This window comes from Monomorium pharaonis, chromosome 1 (genome assembly GCF_013373865.1).
Source record: "Monomorium pharaonis isolate MP-MQ-018 chromosome 1, ASM1337386v2, whole genome shotgun sequence".
NCBI classification, from domain to species: domain Eukaryota; kingdom Metazoa; phylum Arthropoda; class Insecta; order Hymenoptera; family Formicidae; genus Monomorium; species Monomorium pharaonis.
In genome coordinates, this window is record NC_050467.1 from 39425439 (window position 1) to 39448993 (window position 23555).

At 39.6% G+C, this 23555-nt stretch overlaps 1 protein-coding gene and 1 long non-coding RNA gene across 4 annotated transcripts in view; one reads left to right on the plus strand and one right to left on the minus strand.

Moving 5' to 3' along the window:
* Positions 1–23555, minus strand: part of LOC105835246 (teneurin-a) — a 461026-nt gene that overhangs the window by 204735 nt on the left and 232736 nt on the right.
* Positions 1–23555, plus strand: part of LOC118644281 — a 107918-nt gene that overhangs the window by 25055 nt on the left and 59308 nt on the right. The gene's annotated exons all lie outside the window — the stretch shown is intronic.

Genomic DNA, 23555 nt, shown 5'->3' on the forward strand with positions numbered 1-23555 from the left:
AAGTTTGCGACTTCGTCGTCGTCTTACGATGCAGCTCCTTTAAAAATTCGTTTCCTAGTGCATTAAGACTGCCTACTAACTATTAACTTTTTTACTATTCCTCCTATGATACTGTTGGGATATGTGTACGGTATGAATTAGTTACTTTGTTCGTTCTAACGTAAAAAAAAAAAATGTGTGCATTTTAGAGAGAAGCAATGGCACAACTGAGATTTTGCTTGGTTTCGTTGGGCAAAATTATTGCGAACGACGTACGAAACTCTCTGACAAATCTCCCGATTTCCTTTTTCTTCTAATCCGCGTGTCTCTCTCTCTTCTTCTCCGTTGTGCTAGAAAAAGATTACAGCCACGCGGAACCCGACGAAATATTCATACCTGCGTTGTGTCCGTACAATGCAATTGGGCGCATTGTGAGATTGGCGCGTCATAATAACGCGCTATCCGATATTATTGTCGTTTTTTACACCCGTCGTCGTTTTATTGATTCCCGCCAATCGTATGATTTATTGAGACGTGCGATGCGTTGTAAGATATGAATTTGAGTTAGTCGATTATTCTTGATGTAGAGACTAAGCTAAAAAATACTATATATGTTGTTACGACCGGCGCTTTATTGCGTTAAAGAAACAATCGATAAATTTGAGTAATACGCTATTTTGGATTTAATACATCGGCCGATGCCGTATGGAGTAAAACGATTATCTGATATCGTTTATCGAATATTCATCGAATTTATATTGCTTTTATAATGCTATTTTAACTGCACTCCATCTTTATGAATTAATGATATTATAATTGTGCTTTCCTGTGAACACGTTAAGTGTCGCTGATCAAAGGTGCAATCGAATAAACGCTGTAATACGCATTATCCGTACGAATAAAAATTGTATGTATTTCGGAAGTTAACTCTTTGAAAACTTATAATTTCTCCGTGTAAAATCAACGATCGCACGCGCTCGTTTACGCGAAAGCGTGCATCAGATCGTTTGCAACACTTTACGGTTTACAATTCGCGTTCGAGCGGACGGCCGTTCGCAAGTTTCATAAATAGATTACACTCGCGCATTGATCCGTCATTAAGGCCCAATGAGTATTTAACGTTTCAAAGTATCGAAATGTATTTACGACGGGATTAATGCCAACCATTGCTAATCCCAATGTAATTACTGATAATACGAATCCGCTCATTTGTCACGTTACGCTTAGCGAGATGCCTATCATGTATAACTGTATTCTCGAAATCTGTATCGCAGATACGAGTATTATATGACGAGAAATGTAATATTGTATGGGTATGTAGACGACACATTCGGTAAATCAAATGTCAAGACATTCCTCGTGTGCGTTATGTTACGCGCGCGTGTACGCGTGCGTGCGTGCGTGCATTTGATTGCACAAGACTATACTGCCCATGTAAAAAAGAATGGGGTCACAAAATGGGATGCTAATATTGATTTAACTATTAAACTCTTGTATTCCGTTCGCTTGCCGAACTTTTATACAGCGCATGTCACGCATTAGGTATGCACGCGCAATTTCGTTTATTCTATTTTCGTAGCTCATCCATATATTCCGTTGCCGGGAGACTTGTCATGTCACGCAACGTTATTCGTCGATACCTTATCGAGCGGATCGATCCGCTCGGGGAATGGACGTGTCGTGCGAGCTGCATTATGTAGAGCAGTCGGTGTCGTTTCGTTTCTCATCGCGGATTCGAGAAATTCCCGGCTGGTAACTATCGGGGGCGTACACGTCGATACGTAGACTTCACCGCCTCGTTGACTTTCTAAAAACTTCCGCGATAAGAAAAAAAAAGAGACGAGAGAGAGAGAGAGAGAGAGAGAGAGTAAGAAAGGATGAAAAACGGAAAGGCAAGGGAGATCTCTGCGATGAAAGGCCGCCGTCAGCGAGTTTCCGGTGGGTTCGAAAAGTCGGTCGTTGCTTCGCACGTAAAACCGGTCGGACAGTTCGCGAATGCGAAATATCTTTGTATATAGGTATAGATATATACGTACACACGCGGAAGATGCAGGAGGAGAGATTGGGGGCTGAGGGATGAAAATATGGGCGGTCATCCCCTAAACCAAAGTAACGACAGCCGACGGCGGCACCGTCCATACGTCTTCTCCTAAACCGGCCAATAAATCGAAGAAATCGATGGCTGATTGAATGGAGCGAAGTAGATTGCCGTACACTTTCTCGGTCTCTCTCCACCCATCTTTATCCTATCTGTTTCCTCTCTCGTTGCTAGGGTGTTGCTCTTCCCGTCTTCCCATCTTCACTCAATTCGTAAGTGCGTGAGTCGCTGCTAACCGAACTGTAGTGCTTAGCAGTTAAATGTCGTAGAAACTGCGTATTCCTAGCATCCCGAGAGAAACACGAGGCTTTTTGTTCAGCCTTCAAAGAAAGAAAGTGCCGCATTTACTAAAGAAATTTGCAATATTTCGTAATATCTCGCGAAATCAACTTCTGGGTCACCGATCCCGCCGATAATTATCTTCGCTAACTGCTTTATATATTTAATCGAACTTTTAAACCGCCACGTTATCGCACGACGTCGGCAATGATTACGTGACGGTATAATTTGAGCGGCTAAATGCGATCATAAAATGGTCTCGCGAAAATGAAGGAGGAGGGATTGCTGCATAATGCCGTTGATTAATGCATTCTGGCAATTTGCGTGAGTGGTTTAAATTATAATACGGAAATAAGAAATATATTTTCAGTTGGAACTTTGTTAGTTGAAATTAAAACATATTGATATACTAATCTTATCATGTGATAGATTAATTACCAAAAACTTTTATTGAAATTTTTATAACTCTCTTAAATTCAATTAAAATTGCATAATACAATAAGTGAGGTTTTAATGTAGAATTAAGTCGTCTCATTAGTACTTATTCTTCTTGCATTCAATTCGATATAGAGATATGTAATATTGTGATCGCTGATCTGCAAAACGGGTCAACTGTATCATAAAGTGACACTGTGAACTTTTTAAAAATATGCAAATTATTTTTAATTTCCGTTAATTACGCAATTCCGATAATGGAATGCGGTTATTAATATAAGGTGCACGCGCGACATTCGCGAATCGAACGAAGTAATTTCGATCGTGGGTTCCGTCATCGTAATAGTACATTGCACGCGATGTGCCGCCTAAATAAAACAGGACGGGAGTATAATTCGACGAGGGCATGTCAATGTCAACGTCTCCCTTTGGAATCGAAATTAGAAAGGGAGCGTGGAATTTCAAGGGGTTATGCCGATCGGCTGGCTGATCGTTCTACTGCAGCACCACGTATCGCTATTGCAAAAGACGATGGGGTGGCCTCGCGGTGGTGCCGACGAAGGGAGAGAGCTTTTGCGCATATCTGTTTTGGCTAATGCAACAGGGGGTGGACGGACGTACCGTGCAAACTGTAAAGTTAAGAAGATAAACGGGAGGATCGATAGCGTGAGTTAAGCCGGATTTCATGCGCGTCCATGCTCTCGCAAACAAGTCTTTTTGAATTTTCGCATTAGCATAATTGATGAACTCTATGAACGCTATACCGCAATTTATATGTAATCCCTCACACGGACGTTCGTTAACGCGCGATTTTTCCAAAGAGCGCTGCGAATCCATTTGACAGAGATTGTTTCAGATTCACCTCTGGCTATGGATCAAAATTATATTTCCCTTCTCTACAGTAGTTTGCGTCGCATGCAAAATTGCGATAGAATGTACGCTGTGGAATATCGACGTGTATGCCAAATTCGCGACACGAATTTAGTCTATTTTGTTCCTGCGTTGACCGGCTCTACAGATCGAAATTCGGCGCTAAAGATCGGCCGGCAGGTGTCAATAATCTATACGTGTACGGTTCAGGCTGTCCGTTTTTCACCTGAATACTAATGAGCCATTTTCGACGGTCCGCTTTCAGTGGACGAAGGATAAAACGGAATAGAGGGATATGTATCTGCCATTCAGAGTCTGTCGGAAGAGCAACGACGATGGCGGGAGAATGAAATGATTGTGGAACAAAAAGCCTTTTTTATATCCGTATGCGCGAAAAGTTTTTCATTAAATCGAGATTTACATTCAACGGTTATCTTGCAGCTCTTTTCTTCATTTCAATCATAATTACACACTCGACGACGTCGAGTGATTTTCTTACTCTTCGATCTCTCTCTCATCATTAATATCATCTTAATTAAAGCAGTGACGTTACACTTGGATTTAAATGTCATTGCAGCTTGCATGTATTCACATTTGAATTCTCATTCTGCATTCATGACATATCTAATACCATCTCCCTTATCGCTAGATGATATATTAATCAAATGTACATTATCGGTGATGCATTTGCAGACGTGTGATGTGACGTGCATTTTGAATTGTAAGAAAAATGTTTGAGGACAATTTTAGATTATTATGATTGTTTAATTCTCTCAAAAGACAGTTATATTTAAAGAAATATCAAATTTAAAGAAGCTCTTAAGAATGTTTAAATATTTTCTTTCATAGTACGATATAACAACACATATGTACATTTTACAAAAATAAGTACAAAAAGTAAATTATTATCTGCTCTGTATTCTTAAAACTTCCCATCGATATCTGGTCTCAATGTAATATTTCTAAGTTGCAAAAATATATGCAACAACGTAGCAGAGGTTGATGTCCTATAAACCAGAATGGCCAAGTTGCCTACAGAAGAAGGGAGATAAAGCGCGAGAAGAGAGAGACAGGAAGAGAGAGGCAAATAGAGATATCGAGTCCAGATCGAGCCAAGCAGTACGAGTTGGTTGATATTGAGAAGCAAATTGAATCTGAATGTTGTCGTAAAAGATGGATATCAGTCTGCACGTGCATCGTCCTCCCCCAAATATTGTCTACCAATTCGTTACTAACTTTATTCTCGGCATACGTTCGTTGCAAAGCTTTATCAATCTCTTCAGATGTCCAATGGGATTCACATTGCGGAGAGAGAACTTCTGGACGTTATTGTAAAGAAACTGCATAGGCAAGTGTGATCGATGCCCTGAACAAATAAAGCTTGAATTTTGCACTATTTCCGCAACCAGATAAAGTAGACAAATAAGATATATAAATAAATTTTCATTTTAGTGACATAGAGATAGGCAAATCAAAGTATTTCTTGTTTCCTATTAATTTTTAATTTTTAACTCTTAATCATACATTATTTTATTCCCAATCATGTGTTAAATGATGTGAAATATTAAATATTTAAGAAATAGATGGAACATGATACTGATAAATAACAAATTTATTATATTCATGAGGAAAATTAACTGATTCATAAAATTTAAGGCCAAATATTTTTGGTGAGATAGTACATATGAATTTTTGAGCTGATTTAGTTTGTAAAGTCAAAAGAGTGATAATATCGTGATAAATTCGTTCTTCGTGATATTGTAATAAATAGAAAATAACTGTATCTGACAATAATTATTTGGAATTTATTATTGCATACATTTGAAAATAATTTTATCTATCTCGCAATTTTATATTATGCGCAATACATGAATGCAAAATATCTTATTACAACTAATTCATTAATTACTTTTATATGGGCTTTGTAACATTACATTGATCACATATTCAATACATCAATTATATTTTATACTATTATGTCCCCTTTAATAACTATTTCATGAATAAATTTTATGAATCTCAAACAGTGCTGCATTACTTAATAATAATGAAGCCATTTTATTTGATGAAATATCTAATGTTTCCAGCGAATGTTTTTTATTAACATAAATAACGTATGTGCGTAAAAGTGAAAATTAATCATAACGTCACATAATCATATCTATAAAAATTTCAAGCACATGGATTTATTAAAACGCTTTAGTTTGGATTTAGAATCTGCGTATTTCAGTCATTTCAGAGAGGACAAGCTTTCAGTGATACGATTTTTTTAATGGCCATTTTCACGTTGGTCTAAGCTCGGTTGTTTTGTTGTAACGTTGGCTGTAACATGCCCTGATTACACGCAAACCGCGTTTGCCACGTACAGATTGCTCGCTCCAGCGATAATACGTGCGCATGCCAGAATTTTCCGGCCAGTATTTGCCTCTCGTAACACGCTATTTTAACACCAAAGGATCGGCAGACTCGAAATAACATTGCTTTGTTGACATTTAAAAAATTAGTTAGATGCATATTTATTGCAAGACAAACGTCAAGCAAGAGGAAATAAAAAAAAGGGATCAATTATCAGGACAAAGCATGCAGGTGTTCGGGTAAGGGCATCAAGTGCATTATTAAAAAGAGAAAAATAGAGCATTAAACGAAACCGGGATTAATAACAAAGGAAGCAATAGCTTCAACGTATTTGTGTAGGTTAATACAATAATGCAGATATTACATCATAATATAGATCTATCTATATAAGATACATGATATAATAGATATTCATATTATTATATGGCTTCGATAACTTATTTCAAATTTGTTCTATCTGTTATTTTATAATGCAACTGTATACATTATCTTAAAAGACAATCCTAATGAGGTAAATTATTTTAAAAATCAGTTTTCGAATTGTTAATATACACGTATATCAACATATGTACTTACAGATATGTACGTGTACTTGCATGTATATTATGTACATATAAGTATGTGTTGTGCCTACCAGATCACATCGGTGAAAAAAATTGATCGCAGACGTCGCGTAGGAATTTTGATGAAACTTCGCACGCTTATAACGCATTTAAATGTATTCCGCGTGCCAGCACGCGTTCAGTAATGTGCTGGGAAAAGGCGCGAAAACACGCGCACGTACGGAGGCGCAATTTATTGTAACATATTTAGGAGTACGCGTGCGACACTCGAGCGGCCCGGCGCGCGGCGATCGAAAAGCGGTTGCTAGGCATCCTCTTTTTTTTTTTTTTTTTTCGCACCGCGCCGATGTGTGCTTCCACCGAGCGAAACATCGCGGGGGTGTGTACAGTGCAAAGCTGCCGAAAAAGAGGAGAAAATTAGACTGCCTTTATTACTCACCCCTCGCGTTCGACAAATACGGATGCAAATGTAAAACTGGTTCGGGCTCAGCCAGACCGGAAACCCGTTTCATTCATATTCATCCCGCTCGCGCTCGTATTGGTGTGACGTACCTCGCGAAATTTCTTCCATCACGACAGTCACATTCAATCAACAGCGAACGTACATATCTGGTCTGGGTGCTATCTGTGTATGGGCGCGTACATACGCGCGCGGCACACGCATACACGTATACGTTGAACGCGTACACGTGCGCAAATACGCGCGTTTTTTGTCCACGCGTAGAGAAAGAGGTACGGAGTTTATACCGCGCGGTTGTCCTCCCTCCTCGAATATTTAGTGAAATATTTTACACATCGTGAGATTTTTGCGCATTATGTCCGCATCTCTCCCCCAACGAGGACGTATATTCATTTAATCATTATAATATTATGGAGGAAGCGCGGCGTGTCGCGGTGTTCGAATATCATTGTTAGATGCCGCCACGCATTGATCTCGGTGAATTTCCCCCTCCCGATCTCTCGCTCGGAATTAAATCTTGCAATCTTATACCTGCTTCGAATCTGGTACGCGTGCGGGCTAAAAACCAGTTGTTAAATTTGTATCGATTTGAATAAATCTACCTTTGGCGCGGCAATAGAGGGTACAGATCGTTCACATTTATACGTGAAAATAAAATAGAACACTGCTATTCACGCGGAAATATGAAACAGTTTTAATAATTTACTGCAACTCGACATTTATAAATTAAGCGCTACCGTACACATTTTCCGAATACAAATATGAAATCACGAAACTTTTATCATTAATTATGCTTTTATGATTAAAAGTGAAATGGAGATTTTCCAAAATCCAAAAAAGCAACAACGAGATAAAATATTTTAATGAAAAAAAAATTGTATTTAATTGAAGCACCTACACGAGTTTGAATATTCCAAGTTTAATCAAATACACTAGAAGAAAAGCATTCGTGTACTTGCTTTCCTCGGCGCGTTTTGCATCCGGTTGCTGGTAAAATGCATAAATTATCGGCAGTGTCTCCGCGAGTGTTAAAAAATTGAATCAGCGTTATTTAGAATTAGAGGTAAATGCGACGGCCATTCACTGGAGCCCAAATGCGCATCGGGATGTATTCTACGCAACGCTTTGCCGCCTTTGAAAAGTCTAAAAGCGAGCTTCTCTGTAATTCCCGCTGATCCAATTACGGTAACGCGGGGAATAAGTTAGCGCGCGCGCGCGGGAAGGTACAAGTGTGCGATTTCTAAACAAAGCACGAACCTGGAAAGCGGCCGGCACTCCGTACCGTCCATTCTTAACCGCATCGATAAATGTATTCGTACAAAGACATTTACACACATACACACACAGACAGACGCGAGCGCGCGTACGGATCGATCGAAAGGGCCGTGGATGATTACACGTTTATTAATGCAATACGTCACTGGTCATTTCGCGCGGCAGTTTCCAACGCCGGTATTTAAGACAGTCAACGTCAAGCCTCGTCGCGGAAATATTCGTTCAATAATTCGGGGTACGCGGCGAGACGGTCGATCGCGCAATTACGTTACGGTACATACCTGAATTAGACAGCGAGCTCATCGCGTTCGTCGCCTCCGTCGTTCACGAACCCTCTGGCACTTTCGACGTTCGCACTGCACGTACAACACTGGATCTCCACGCGAGACACAACGCAGCGCGGGCCCGACATATCGGCACGAGTATCGCGCGGAGTACCGAACTGCGGAGTGAAAACAGTAACGCACTTCTCTGGCTCGGAGCGATGACGAACCGAAATTTCTAGAGTGCCAATTTGTGCTATTCCTCTTTTCTTGAATATACTGTTTATTTTTGAGAACATATGCGCCGAGTCTTTTTTTGAAGATTTGTTATTCTATTTTTCTAGTAATTGCTTATGGAGGAGGTGAATTCTATTTTTAGTGTTTCGCGGGTATTGTTTAGTTCTTTTTTTCTATCATATTATTAATTTTTGGCCATTCTCTTTTTAGGTTTTATTTTAGTTAGTATTTTATTTTTCTTTTTTTGTAACTTTTGTATCTTTTCGTTTATGTATGAATTTACTGAGTCTTTGTTCTTTATTTTAGGTAGATAAAGTAATAATTTTATCTATTGTGTGTGTATCTAGTATTTTATTATTTAACTTTTGCATGTAATTTTTTTTTCTTGAATTGTTAAGTTTCTGTTATTTGGAATTTTTTCTAGCCCGTTTTTCTGAAGTTATATTGTGGTTTGCGCTATTGTTTTCTATTTCTAATCCGTCTTTTTTACTAACTGATATGTGGCATTTTATTACGTCATGGTCGCTGTCATATGGTATGTCTAGGTTGTCGTTTTTGCCTAAGTCGTGGAAAGTTAGTGAGTTAGTCTCGTATCTACCAAGGCTATGTTCAGGTATGAGTTTCCGTTGAAGTACGTCGGGTATTTGGTAGCCTTGTACTACTTAAAAGTAGCATTTTTTGAATGCTATTTGTAAATTTGCAAGTGTCTATACTTTTTTGAACTTGATTTATTGTTCATTATTATTGGTAATATTATTATTAACCGATTATTGCGTTTGTTTAATTCTTTTACCGTTTGACTATTATTAAAATGTTTATCGGTTTCGATACGTCGAAAACAACGACGTCTCTATGGAATACTGCGGTCCAATAACGAATGCAGTAACTATAGTATTTGGTGATAGTTATCTCAACATGCTGGTAATACAAAAATGCCATTAAATGTTACACACTACACATTGCTCGAATATTTTACAGATAACACGCCGTTGCGTCGCGATATCCAATCATCAGATAACGATAAATTGTAACAATGTGAAAATCGACCGACGATTAATATTAAAAAATATAAGAGTAACAAATCGTGTGTATATCTGTACATATTATAAAAAATATCTATATAATAATGATAAATATATACTCTGTACGAATAGCAGAATTTGATACGTTTATTATCTTTGTTTATACTAATTATTTAAATCTTGGGAAATTTATCATTTTTACTTCAAACTTGTATAACTTATTAATAATTATATTTTGAATTTATACTGTAATAATTTAGTTTTCAAAAATTTTTGCCACAAAAAAATTCTATCTGATATATTGCATTTGTTGTGTTTCTTTTATTGGAAATTTAATTGCGATTTTTAGCTTTTCAAAGATTATGGTTCAGTGCATCGATTACAACGATAATTATCGAAATGTTGGGCACTAAAGTTTCACTAAATGTGATTAAACAGGCGGCACGTAAGCTGCGTCATTTCCGTAAAGCCATTTCGGGATTGCAATCAACATATTGCAGAGATTCTACGACGATTATTCGAACGTTTATTGTAATGATTGGATGGGCAGAATTGGCGAGGTCGCATATCGACTCAAAAATACCGAATGTCGAATTCATGACGCTATCAAACGGTTATTGTCGCCAACAAGTCCACAAGAGTCAGTATTCTATCCTCGTGTAACCAAGCTATGAACTCTATAACGAAGCTATACAAAAACTGTATGTGTTACATGACCGCACACAAATTTCAATAGGAGATCCGTTGTACGGTCTATCCCGCGATTTACAGATTTATATATATATATATATATTTTTTTTTTCTACGTAGGAAAATATAATGATATGTTTTTTAATGACAGCATTTTTTAAATATATTTTTCAAGTATACCGAATGCGTATTACAAAACAAAATAATTAGTGAAACATTGCCTTTGGCGATATCGATGATTTACTGTACATTTCAGTTTTAATTGATAATTAACTGAATTTTCGTACACTGTCAATGAAACAATAAAAAAAAGCATGGAAAGATTCAGTCATCTACTAACAAAATTAACCAACTGACATTAAGTATATATTTATGACTGACATAATGGAATAATAAATAAGAAGAAAATTGAAAGCTGAATATTTCGAAATACATGTTGCGTAGAAATGAGAGAGAATCGTGCATTGTTTCGTTCCCAGAATAATGAACAGGATGAAAAGTAGCCGGGGTAATTAAAATCAAGAATGGAGGAAGGTTATAAACAAAAAAGGAATATTTTTTAGAAAGACGGGAGATATATGAGAAACTAGGTTAAACAAGAACGAATTTAGCGTACTCTTACACGGAAGCTTTTAATCCGCTTCCGTAAAAGCATTGCAAGTGAACTGCATAACTGTGATTTAGTTAGAAACTAATATATCGCATTTCTCGAAACAGAGGCTTTTTCAAATTCTTAATTGAACGAGAACAAGTCAAACATTTTGTGATTCAATATTGAAATTTGATTTAATAATAACGAATTTTTTCGTGTATGAGCCTGGGGAAAGCGCTGCATTTCGAAGTCGGACGGATCGCATATAAAATATCCGCTCTTCATATTTAATTAACTACATTCGCAGCCATGATTGGCACTTTGCAAGTGCTCAAAAGCCAACGGTACATTCGCGTAGGACGCACCGGCATCGGTATGCACGACTTGGATTCCTTCGATTCGCGTGTCAAGAAATTTTGCAACCGGCATTCTGCAAGCAGCGATGACGTGCGTGCGACACGAATAAAATAGAGCCGCGGCGGCGACGATGGCAGTTTAATTAAGCGTACGTGTCTGCGATGTGCACGCTGAGAAAAGGCAACGGCGATGGGCGCCACGGTGGTCACATATTCACGTAATAACGTACGTAAGCGTCGCACGTAACAGCGTCGCAACGCCGGTCTATCCCGGGCAGAATGGCGACTGATTGCCGCGCAGTGCGAATTTAATGCGAGATTCCCGGCAATCCTCGCGCGCGATATATACACGCCGACCGGACACGCACGCGAGCACGCATTCAGACGCGCGTGCTTGCGCAAATTACCCGCGGCGACGCCATGAAAAACGCACGTCGATGTTGAGGTCTGCGGTTTCTGTACCTGACACCGACGCATTCTTCGCTACGGACACGGGAGCGTACGGTGTCGCAACTAGAGCATAATGAAGCGGGGACGTGGACAGAGTTGTTCGAATGCCCCATCGGATTTGGACAGTGTAACCGCGCGCGCAAGCTGTGTATAGCTGCGAACTTTCGCGAAATAAAATAACGGTATAATGACAAATGTTAGCGTTATATTATCGGAAACACGTTGCTCGAGGAAGGTGAGGCCTGGGCTCCTAATCCCCGATACCCGCGCAACAGACACGCGCGCGCCAGCTCGCGTAATCGCGACCCTCCCCTCACCCTCTCCTCCCGGGCGATAATTAGTTTCGATATCATCCCGGCGCACCGGCGGCGGCCGAATCCGCGCAGCAACGCGTGAAAAGGACAGCGGTTTTCGGCGCGGCGCAGCAGTTTGACGCGCGACGATAGGTCGTCGCGCGCGTTGAACACGCTCGGCGTTTTGACACCCGTCCGTCGGGCGTGCGCGCGCGTATAATACACGCGCGTGTGTGTGTGCGTCCATACGCACGGACGCGCGTGGAAACCGCAAAATTCATTCGCGATCGGCCGACCGCGCCGACGTTCCGATCGTTTTTCCGCGGCGATACAATTTTTTTTTTTTCCCCGCTCCCGTCGTCTCGTCGAAACGGCCGCGGTGGTGGTCGCCGTCGTCGGCGGCGCTGCCCGGCCGCGGTTGTCCGTCGGTAGAAATTCGCTTTTCATAATTGGCCTGCGGCGTTTTCTGCGCCTGGCACGCTAATGAGCGGTATTGGCAGCCCGTCTAATTTATCTGTGCCGGTGCGTGTGCTGCTGGCTGTCGCTGCCGCTACCGTTGCTGCTGCCACCGTCGCCGCCACCGCTACCGTCGCCACCACTGCCGCCACTGCCACCGCCACCGCTGCCGCCACCCCCGCCGACCGATCGATTATCCGGCTTAACCGCTGCGTAATGGGCAACCTGGGTTTCGCTGCGAGAGCGACCGACCGGCGTATCAGCGGTCGCATGAGCGCCCGCGATGGAGTAAAGGGCCGATATTCCTCCATCCGTTCCCTCCCCCCCCCCGGGCCCCCGCGTCCCTCTGTCGCAAATGCCGCCGCCGCGGTGATACTCGACTGGTCCGCATTTTTCGAAATTGGTTTCCGCGGGACTCGCCGTGTCGCCTCGCGCCGCATCGAGAGATTTTTCCTAAACCGTTTCATTTTTCCGCGTAATTTTTCCCGTACGGCCGCCGCTACCACGGCGTGCGAACCGGGGACGTGCGCGCGTGAGCAGCTCGGAATTAAATAGCGCGTTTCGTTTGCCCACGCTTCTCTCTCTCTCTCTCTCTCTCTCTATCTTTCTCTCTTTCTCTTTCTCTCCCTTTTTTTCGTGCCCGCGCCGCGCTATCGATACGCGTGCAGTTATCTCTCGACGGGTTTAAAGCCACGGGAATTCCGATCGTCCGGAAATTTTTAAATACGATCGCACGATTGGCTGTAGCGGTTAATTTATCGACAAAACTAATACGAAGAATTGCATGTTAATTCGAAATTTGACGAGGCTGGGGAGTGCTTTTTTAATTAAAACCGAAATATTATAGAAAATTAAGGAATGTACGACAGACAAAAGGAAAGAGGAAGACAGCGTGATCTCGCCGGTGCAACGACTTAAACTTTAACTACCTGCGTGTCGAGGAATCGTTTATCTTCGTATTATCGATCGATCGTTTGCCTGGTAGCACGACGTACGAGCCCGGAACAAACGATCGAACAAGATCGCAAATTTTTTATGTGACCTATCCGATGTTCCACCGGCTAATTTGATTGAATCCGAAATTAAATATTGGCAAAAGTATTGTAAATTTAAACGGCATATCGTTGATAATTTCCTCATTTTTTACTAATTTTTTCTACATCTTGTATCCGTCGAATTTATATTACATTTTCATTTCTTTAGTAATAATCTAATTTTTCTAAACTGATTGATCTGCAACTTTGTCCGATTGAAAACATAGAATTAAAGTTTCGTTTTTGCAGTCACGGCTAATTGGCAATTACTAATTTAGCAAATAGATGCTAACGCGGTCACACAATCGAAATAAAAGACACTGCTTCGGATGAAAAACGCAGAAGGTAATTGCAAAGAGCCTAATCTAGATCCTGACATGGAGTCTTCTTAATGGGCATGTCGTTGCGTGCTACAAAACACAAAAAGATCCGATAACCGTCTGCCGTTCGAGTGAATTTCACTCGCGTGTAAAAAAAAAGTTTGGAACAAACAATCACTGCTACGCGGCGCCGCGTACTTAAGCGAAATCAACATCCTCGTTTTTGATATGTAACGTAAAATAGATAATTACATATTATAAGAAATGTTAATTATACATGCAATATTTATTTATCATTTATGTTCAATTATTTGTAGACTTTGATCACATATTATCGCTTTCGTTTAATCAAAGAACTTGACGATTGCGAAAAAGATTAAAAATGTCAAAGCTATAAAATTTTTTTCATAATGCAGAAATCGAGTCTATTCAACTATCTCATGACAGAAATTCCTGAATGACGCAATCGTTGATCGCAATGGAATACCTGTCTGCCTTGTAGATCTTCCTCAAAAGAGTCTCGATATTTATTGTGTGCTATGTAACCGTCTGCTTCTTGAAGAATTTTATTGATAAAATTGCTCTCGAATAAGACGGCACGCAAAGAGATGCTTAAAAATAGAGATGAAAAGATAAATAGATATAAAAAATAGATAAAAAAAAGTTAAATAAGTTATCTTTGTGCGCAATCCGTATATACTTTTTTAAATGATCACAAATTTTACATGTTTATGTGTCTTTTTTGCTTCGAAGTTACAACAATAAGTATACATAAGCGAGAGAAATCTAATATCATGTACAGCCATAAGTTTCATAGAAGATCAGTCTGAATAGAATAACGTGCTCTAAAGTTTGCAGCAAGTATACTGCATGCAACGAAAAGCATGCACTTAGTATTTCAGTATTCAGTTATACGTTAAACATTATTAAATAAACGCAGTAGTATGTCAATGTTATTCTCATACTCCGAAATAATAATATAAAGATTTAAGAAATATATGAAAGTGTGTATAACAGAGAAAATATAATTTTACATTTTAGAATTCTCGCAGAGCTGGGTTCCTTCATACAAAGTTCTCTGTAAAATCAGTGGGGAAATCACCGCGCTCTGTGTATACACAGCGTAGCTCCTGTAGTAATATCTAATTTAGAAACACGACAATCTACGATAGCGTTGGTTTTGTTACTTCACAAATTTTCATCACGTTAATATCGATTAACACTCTTCAGCTTGTTGAAACATTTAGCTTGTTGGAGCAATTTATTAACGTGGAAAGAAATAAGAAGCATGCTTTGATATGCAATGAATATATAGATATATTTTCACATATGCGTTATGTTTTCTTAAGAATTTTTTTGTTTTTTATTTTTTGTTTATCGATTTTTAATTAGTTTTTATTGTAATTCTATTCTGTTGTTTTATTATTATAGTAATGTATTATAATTTTTAAATATATTTTTGTTTAAAATAGTTTTTTAAATTAAAATGTTTTTATTTTTTATTACAAGAACACTATACTTCAACTATAAATTATCTCTCTCTCTCTTTTGTAATTTCCTTACCTATCTATCTTATTTGTCTATTTGTCTAACTCTATCTTCTTTATTTTTGTTTGACAATCTTACATTGTAACTTTTTTTATCTGTATTTGTACACTTCTAGCGATTGTGATCGCTCAATGACCAGTATTTCCGATATGAAAGTTCCGCGTGCCAGTGTGCAATACGCATATCTATCGGTCTAGAACACCCCTTGCTCTCGCACTTATTTATTTTTGCATTAATCTATTTTTATTTTATTTGCCAACGAAAATCCCGGCTGTCGCCGACTGTGCCGTAGCCGCGTCGCGTCGCGTCAACTGTAAACAGAAAGCCATGCGGCATTGCGGCAATCCTATCACGTATGCGCGTGTCTACGTGCACGCGCCGTTCATATGCTCGTCGGAGCAAATATGGTAATGCATTCACGCGAAATGTTTTCACGGGGCTTTCTCGAAATACCAAGTCCGCGCGTGAGGCTTCCCTAACGGTTTACAAACAAGCCTGATCGCTCTAGATGGTGGCGAGCAACCCTCACCGCCACGACGCGACGCGTTTTCGGCACCACATACATACTGGAGCGTTGCAAATGCGTGCGTGTGAGAGCACCAAGAAGGGTGAGGTGTACATTTAAAAGTCACGTCATCGAATGCTTAAACTAATTTTTTTAGTAGGATTCGTTCTGTTACAACTGAAATTAGTTTGGGAAAATTAGTTTGAGAATAATAATACATAATAATAGGAGAATAATATAGCAATATATTTTTAACCATATTAACGTAGTTTTGAGCAAAAGATAAACTGATGTGTCGCGTAATTTTTCTCTTTATCAAATATATAAGTTCGAAAATATTCATGCGCTCGATATTTATTTTCACTATAAATAAAGATAAAAGTTTTTTTTACTAGAGCGTAAACGTTTAGCAAAACAGATGTGTGAGACATAAAAGCAAATTTAAATATTTCTCTGAATATATTGTAAAAATATGTACTATCCGTTAATTCTATAAGCGGACCAATTCGCCGAGAACCGAAAGCTGTATTATTTTCGCGTCACATTCGTCAAATTGAGTTCTCGCAGTTTTCCACGAAATTTACCGGCGGGCAATAAAGTAATGCCGATATTACCGCCGCTATTATCCTAATCGATGTTCGTGATAGTAACACCGAGGGCTTACACGGATCCGATCGGAGACCCCATCAAGAGGATGGCTCCGTTACATTCATGATCCTGGCGCGGCGATTACGGTCGATGATCCGTGGTGAAATAACCCCCCGGTTCCAATCATTTCTCCACACCAGGACCGCAGGGCCAGATGGGTCGTGGTAGAGTTGCGAAATCCTTGGCTAAGCCACGATCGGGGCGACGCGTTTGAAGTCGCAGACCGCGAGGAACGATCGGCGGCGGGTCGAATCGACGGTTCACGGGCCATCTGTTGTTAAACGGGGAACGTGCATCGACCCGTAATACCTATCTTACATTACGAAATCATCGATGACTAAATCCTCTGGAGCAATTAGCTGGAAAGCGATACAAATCCGGAGGAAACTGCCCCTCACTCGTATCGTGGATCAATATTCTCTCTGATACGGCATTAGCCATGGGATTTGAAATTTCTAACAAAATGATACCTGCCCCCTTGTGCGAGTTGAATTATGATGATCCTTCGTGGGGGTGTTTTTAGAAAACGTGGGAGACTTACCGCGCGCTTTACGCTGTATTTTTTGTGACTTTGAACTTTTCTGTCAGCGAACGCAATTGTTACAACAACAGAAATTCCTAAAAAACTTTCGAGTTCTATTTTGACTCTATTAGATGATAAAATAGCACCTAGATAAAAAAGTCAAAGTTATCGGACTTTATACGAAATTTCTCTTGTCGTTTTTTTTTTTTTTATTACATGGCGCATATAATTCTCATTGATCACATAGATACATATGCGCAAGACCAAATCACAAATACATCGTAGTCATTCATCGGTAGGAAAACGGGCGAACGATCTCTCCCGCCGTTAATGTCTGTCGTGCGTGTCCGCGAGATAAAGATATCGTGCATATTGCCACGATATTATGCGATATGGTGCATTGGATGATACCACCACGCGCCGTTACTGCCTTCGTCATCGCGCCGGACGGTAAATTCGAGCGCAGCCGCGCGCGTATTTGCTCTCGGAAGCGACGATATCCGCTCACGCGTGCCGCGCTCACGGTACGCTCTGATTATCAACGAATAATTCCTGCGAACGACGCGCTGTAGCGTGCAAATTTCCCGACAGAACGCCGCGCCGGGCCCGTCGAAAATCATTCCGGCGACGCGCAGGGGGACGCAAGCGGCCACGTTGCAAAAAAAAAACCCGCTTTTCGCTTATCCCTTGAACTTTGATCCCCCGTGGCGTGCCGCTGACAGGTTGTTCAATGTTTGCTCGACCGTTTGTCCTGCAGACCGGTATTTGGTTAATCAGCGAGTTAGTTGTCCATGGTCGAATTCCCGCCGTCGTCTCTCCCGCCATGTCCCGCCCGTTTACACGTAACGCGCGTTTCTCTCCATTTCTCTTTCTCGTTCTCTGTTTCTCTCTCTCTCTCTCTCTCTCTCTCTCTCTCTCTCTCTCCACCTGTCCGTTAGTTTGTTTATCTCTTTCGTGGATAGGATCTCCCTGGACTACGGCTGATCGGAATTTATCGAACGTGTTCGTGCGTTCACGCGTGCAAATATCTATTGCGTGTCGAGCGATTCGGCCAACACTTCAGATGTTCCCTTTATTTAATGACATGGATCCCGACAGACTTTTTCTTAAAAGGAGTAGTCACGCAGAGTGCAATTTATTTCGGAATTTGAAATTAAAGAAACTCCTTCCGACCATTTTTTTAGAATTCATCAGACTCATCTATTAATAATTTAGGATATCCATTATCTCTGAGAGGAATTATAGAAAAAAGTTGCGAATATGCTTTCTAATGGTCCAACACCTTCTTATTTATCGGAAACTAGATATTGCACTTTATTCACACCAATAAAAACATAATCTACTTTAATAGTTAAAGAAATAAGAATATTTATTCATAAATCTTTTTTTTTTTTATAAAATTGGCTAGAATTGATTTCTTCAGTAAAAAGTATATTGCACAGTTTAAAAATTTGGAACAATATTATAAAAATAATTTACCTTGTAATTTACTATATATTTGAAGACATTTTCAAATTTTTTATTTGTGTTGTCATGTTTTATTTTTAATTTAAAAAAAAATATATAATTTAAAAAGAAGTAATTGGTATCAGCGACTTTTCTTTAGCTTTCAATTATAATTAAACAAATTAATTTAGTGTCACAATATCATCTTTTTTTGATATTTGAACAACAGTATTAAAAAAGTAAGACCTTACTTGTCACGGATCGAAATTTCGAGTTAAGCGCGAGAAAATACATCTCTAGGCTTCACGCGCGACGCTTTCTAATCTCCGCGAGATCTAAACAACGCAGCCGGCATTTGCACGCTCAGATAGATAACCTAATCCGATCTCCTACGACTCCGGCGCGTATATCGCCCGGTTTCCCTGTCCGCCCGAAAACCAGGAGCGTCCTCTCGGCTTCCGTCGTCTGCGCGTCCTTCGATGTGTGTACGAAGTTAGTGAGTTTGCGTAGTTAGCGTTACTTGTGCATTAATTGAGGATTACAACAGCAACGAGATATGAGGGGGGCGGAGGTACTGAGGCGGGCAGGTTGTATAGCGGTAGGTAGAGTTGGCGGGGAAGTCGGAGGGATGAAGCGACGGGGAGGATGGGGTCGAGAGGGGAGGAAAGCACCGCGTTGGAGGGTTGGATGCGGAGGAGTTGGTCGACAAGCGTGAGTACAAGCTCAAGCGCAGGCTTCGGTCTCAGACTCTCAGGCACATGGTAACTTTCCTAATCACCGTACGAAGCCCCGAGGTAGTCATCCGCTCAGCCATCATACCGCCATCTAAGTACAGCAGACACGAAAGCTCGATTAGAGACGTCGAAATCGCGTGCGGCATACGCGGATACCTCTTCGCTGGATACGTACACCTACATCGATTCCCGACTCGAAGTTCAAGCTCTTCGTGATCACTGGTGCGACACAAAAGGAGACCGAACAGGTCGCGAACAGTCAATACGTGTCCTCGATTCGGTAGAGCGAGCCGTTCAAGAACAGTGCTCGCTAGTAAGGAAACGTACTTTTACAGTAGTATTTCGTGTAACATACTCTACCACGTCTTGTTAACGTAATCTCCATACAAGTTTATATGCTTCATGGATAGCTATTGTTTTTTTTAGTGCTTAGTTAGATAACTTTGAATCACATGAGTCAGCACCTATTCTGCTGATCCCTTAGGAGATTTAATAATTAAATTGAGCAGATCAATCAGTTTCTCTCTTTAGCTTTAAGCATTCAGAAAGTAATATATACATAGTATTACAATAAATGTTGTATTCGTTACATTTTCTCGATAAATACATTACGAATAACATCATGTGTATTTCTAAAGAAATAACATTGTATTAGCAACGCAATGATTTCGATACATTTTGCGTACATATGAAAAATTAATATATAAATTTCCTTTCTGTTTTAAAAATAATTCTAGCGCGTGATCGCATAGTCAAAATATTGCAAAAATAATATAATATAAAGATATTTTAATCTTAAAGTTTATCTTTATTAACAGATAATTGCACTTATTCAGACATTAGTTGGACTTTGTAGAAGAATAACTATAAAATACGACATAAAGGAAATAATGTCGAATCCTATTTAAGAAAATTATGAACACTAATTAGATATTATAACAAATCCTCATTCTTATTCCTTAATGAGTTTTAATGAGAAAATTTGCTGATTATTTAGTACATTATTACTATTGTTATAACTTATTAATCTGACTGTAAAGCAAAGTTTGCTGTTTGCACCAAACGGCACGAGATGGCTTGTTCATAAAATAATGACTGCTTCTCCTTTGTGATATTTCTCGACATCTTCTGCATTTCAGCATTTCGAGAGAAAGAGACAAAGTACTCGTAATAACTAAGTACTTTGAAAGTACGAAGATAATATTCGTATTGTTACGGGGCCGCGTGCATAACGTCAAAACAAAGACAAAAAAGGCAATATGACTGATACAAAACTAAAAGAGGACGAATCGTTACTCCACGAGAAATACGAGCTGCGTTTATATAATCATTTCGTGTTGGTTCTTAAAACCGTTAGAGATGCAGAAGCTCTGAATAGTTGCGTTAACACTATACTAAAGTTGCAAACTTTTGGGATATTTTATATAATGAGTCGGTGGCTGCATTACGGAAAGTTGCTCAGCTTTAAAGTTTTGGATATGCTTACGAATAAACGATATTACATAATCCGCTGTAAAAGCAAAAATTCTTTTACGCTCATTATTTTGACGAGCCGAAACTTTATGGACGTGAGGTCAAACATTTTATATGTGTAAACTGTTTTTGAATATGTGCATAAAATATGTTTTGAAATTGTGGCTATTAGTACAGGGTTATCTAACGCATGTAATATTTAAATTATTTTTTATATTTCCCATTTTAACTGATTTGTATACAAACAAACATTGGAAATTGTAGCTTGATGTTTTAGGTACATTATTACGAAGTTTCAAGTTTCAATCTTTTATTAATAACAAATTAATTATAAATCTTTAAGCAACATCTTGCAAAAAGTTGAATTTTTGTCCAAATTTAAACTTTATATATATCTCGTACATATTTATTGAAATGCAATAGACTGATTCATTCCATTCTTGGAAAAGTTTATTGGTGAAAGGTTTAGAGTTAGAAAGAGGGAACATAGTTTGATTTTAAAGCCTGGATACCTCGACGCCATTTTCAACCAGTCGACTTTTCGATAAAAGACTCCTACCGAATTTAGAAGAAAGTAAACGTTACTCTTATCTCGAGGAAATGTAATCTGTTCCTCCCTTATTGCATTTGGCGCAAAAAGGGATTTTTAAGTGCAGCAAAGTGGAGGCATAATGGAGACCATTATTCTTACAATGTGCTCTTCAATGTAGTAGATACAACAATAGAAAAATGCAGATTGGTTTGATTGGATTCAATTGATAATATCTTTCTGAATATATAAAAGACAAATGCAAAAATTTTGCTATTTTTTATACATTTAAAACTTATAAATTTTTCTATTTTAATAATCCGACAATTCAAAATAAAAGTGTACTACAGTGTTTTAAAAGATCTGATAGTTGGCATTTTATACATATTATTTACTTTTTGTAAATATATGAATTTTATATTTAATATTTATCTTTATTAGAGAAATAAATTTCATCGTAGACATATCGCGATTATATTTATCAAACCGTTTGAGCGCCGACGGTTATCAGTCAAACTTGTAGATATATGAGCGGCTGTGTGATATCGTAAAACCGCACACAGCCCGTGCTGAAGCTTGTGCATCCACTTTATTCATGAAGCGGCAATCGGTGAAAACGGAGGTATGCCTGACGATGCTATCGTCGAAAATCGTTCTATATAAACACGGACTTAACCGGCTCCCCGCGTCCCACCGACGGTGGCTCACCCCTTTCCCGATACAATGTAGCCGAAGCGAGATTGACCGGGGTGGAAAGGGGATGAAGCAGGACGGTTGGGCAGGGTTGAACCACCGTGCTCCAGCATATTCATGAGCGCTGAGTGCGCGGGGGTCTGAACCAATATACCGCCTCTGTTCTGCTCGTATGTATGTAGGCACGTATGCCTGTGTGTACACACGTGCAAACGCGCGCGCGCGCACGCACGCGCACACACATGTATATGTGTATGCAAGTATGTAGGTATACGGAAAACGGCTAGTTTAGTACCGTAAGTAAGGCCGAACCGTTTATTCAGCAGCTTTTGCGCGGTTACGCGACAAGTCCGAAGAGATCCAAAAGGACGACGTGCCCTCTGGGCTTCCTTCCACGATCTAATCCGTAACACTTTGCAATTTTGCGAAGTCAAGCTTTCGGGCTCGTTTCGTGATGTAACACGTCAGTCGAAGTTTGGTAATGGGTTCACGTTAAGTTTTAAGCTAGTTGAAGATTATGTCCGCTATCTTGTTATAATTTTTGCTTGTGGGTTCGCTACTTTGCTTATCTTTCTTACAATGTAATACTTACAATATAATACGATATTTTTATTATACTCAAATAATCGTTTTGTTCGAGAGATTATTTTATTTGAAGCACATATATTTTAATTTTAGAGAAAATGAATAATTTGAGAGAATAATCCCTTATGAGAATAAAAATACATAAGAATATTAATACTGAAAGTACAATAACCGCAAACATTGTATTAAATGTGAGAGAAATCTTTCCAATTAAATAGTTTTTCAATTATAAATACATAAAAGTTCTTAACCAAATATTATAAAAGCAGGAAAGAAGCTTATTCTTTCTGAAAGCATGTTCCAACAGTATGCCTTTTGCACCGAGAAAAAAATATATATCAATGCATAAAATGTGTATCAATGCAATCACTATAGTAACATAGCAAACGATGAAAATTGCGAGCAAATATAAAAAGAAATTATTCACCAGTCGAATCCGTCGTCTTCCTCCCATTGGCAGTCGAACCCCTTCGGTCCTGAAGCCAGCAGGCAATCCATACAGCACAGAAAGATTGTTGCAACACCGCCGAAGCAATATTGCAAAAGAAAGCTTTGCCTCTGCAACATTGCACCGCCGATATTGCGGCAAATGTCCCGCAAGCTTCTATGTTGCACGAGGAAACACAATTACACAGTCGTCTTGTAGGTACTCCGGAGATGCGAATTTCGCGCACAACGACGGATTTCCGGCGCGACGAAATCCTCGATATCGCGGAGGATCCTAACGCCAGGTCGCACTTGCGTGTCTCAAAAACGCCAGAGGCATTGTTCACTCGGCCCGCCTTTCGCGATCGAAGCGGTCCGCGAGAAATCCGCGCGATGTATGCGAGCGACCCAGCATTCA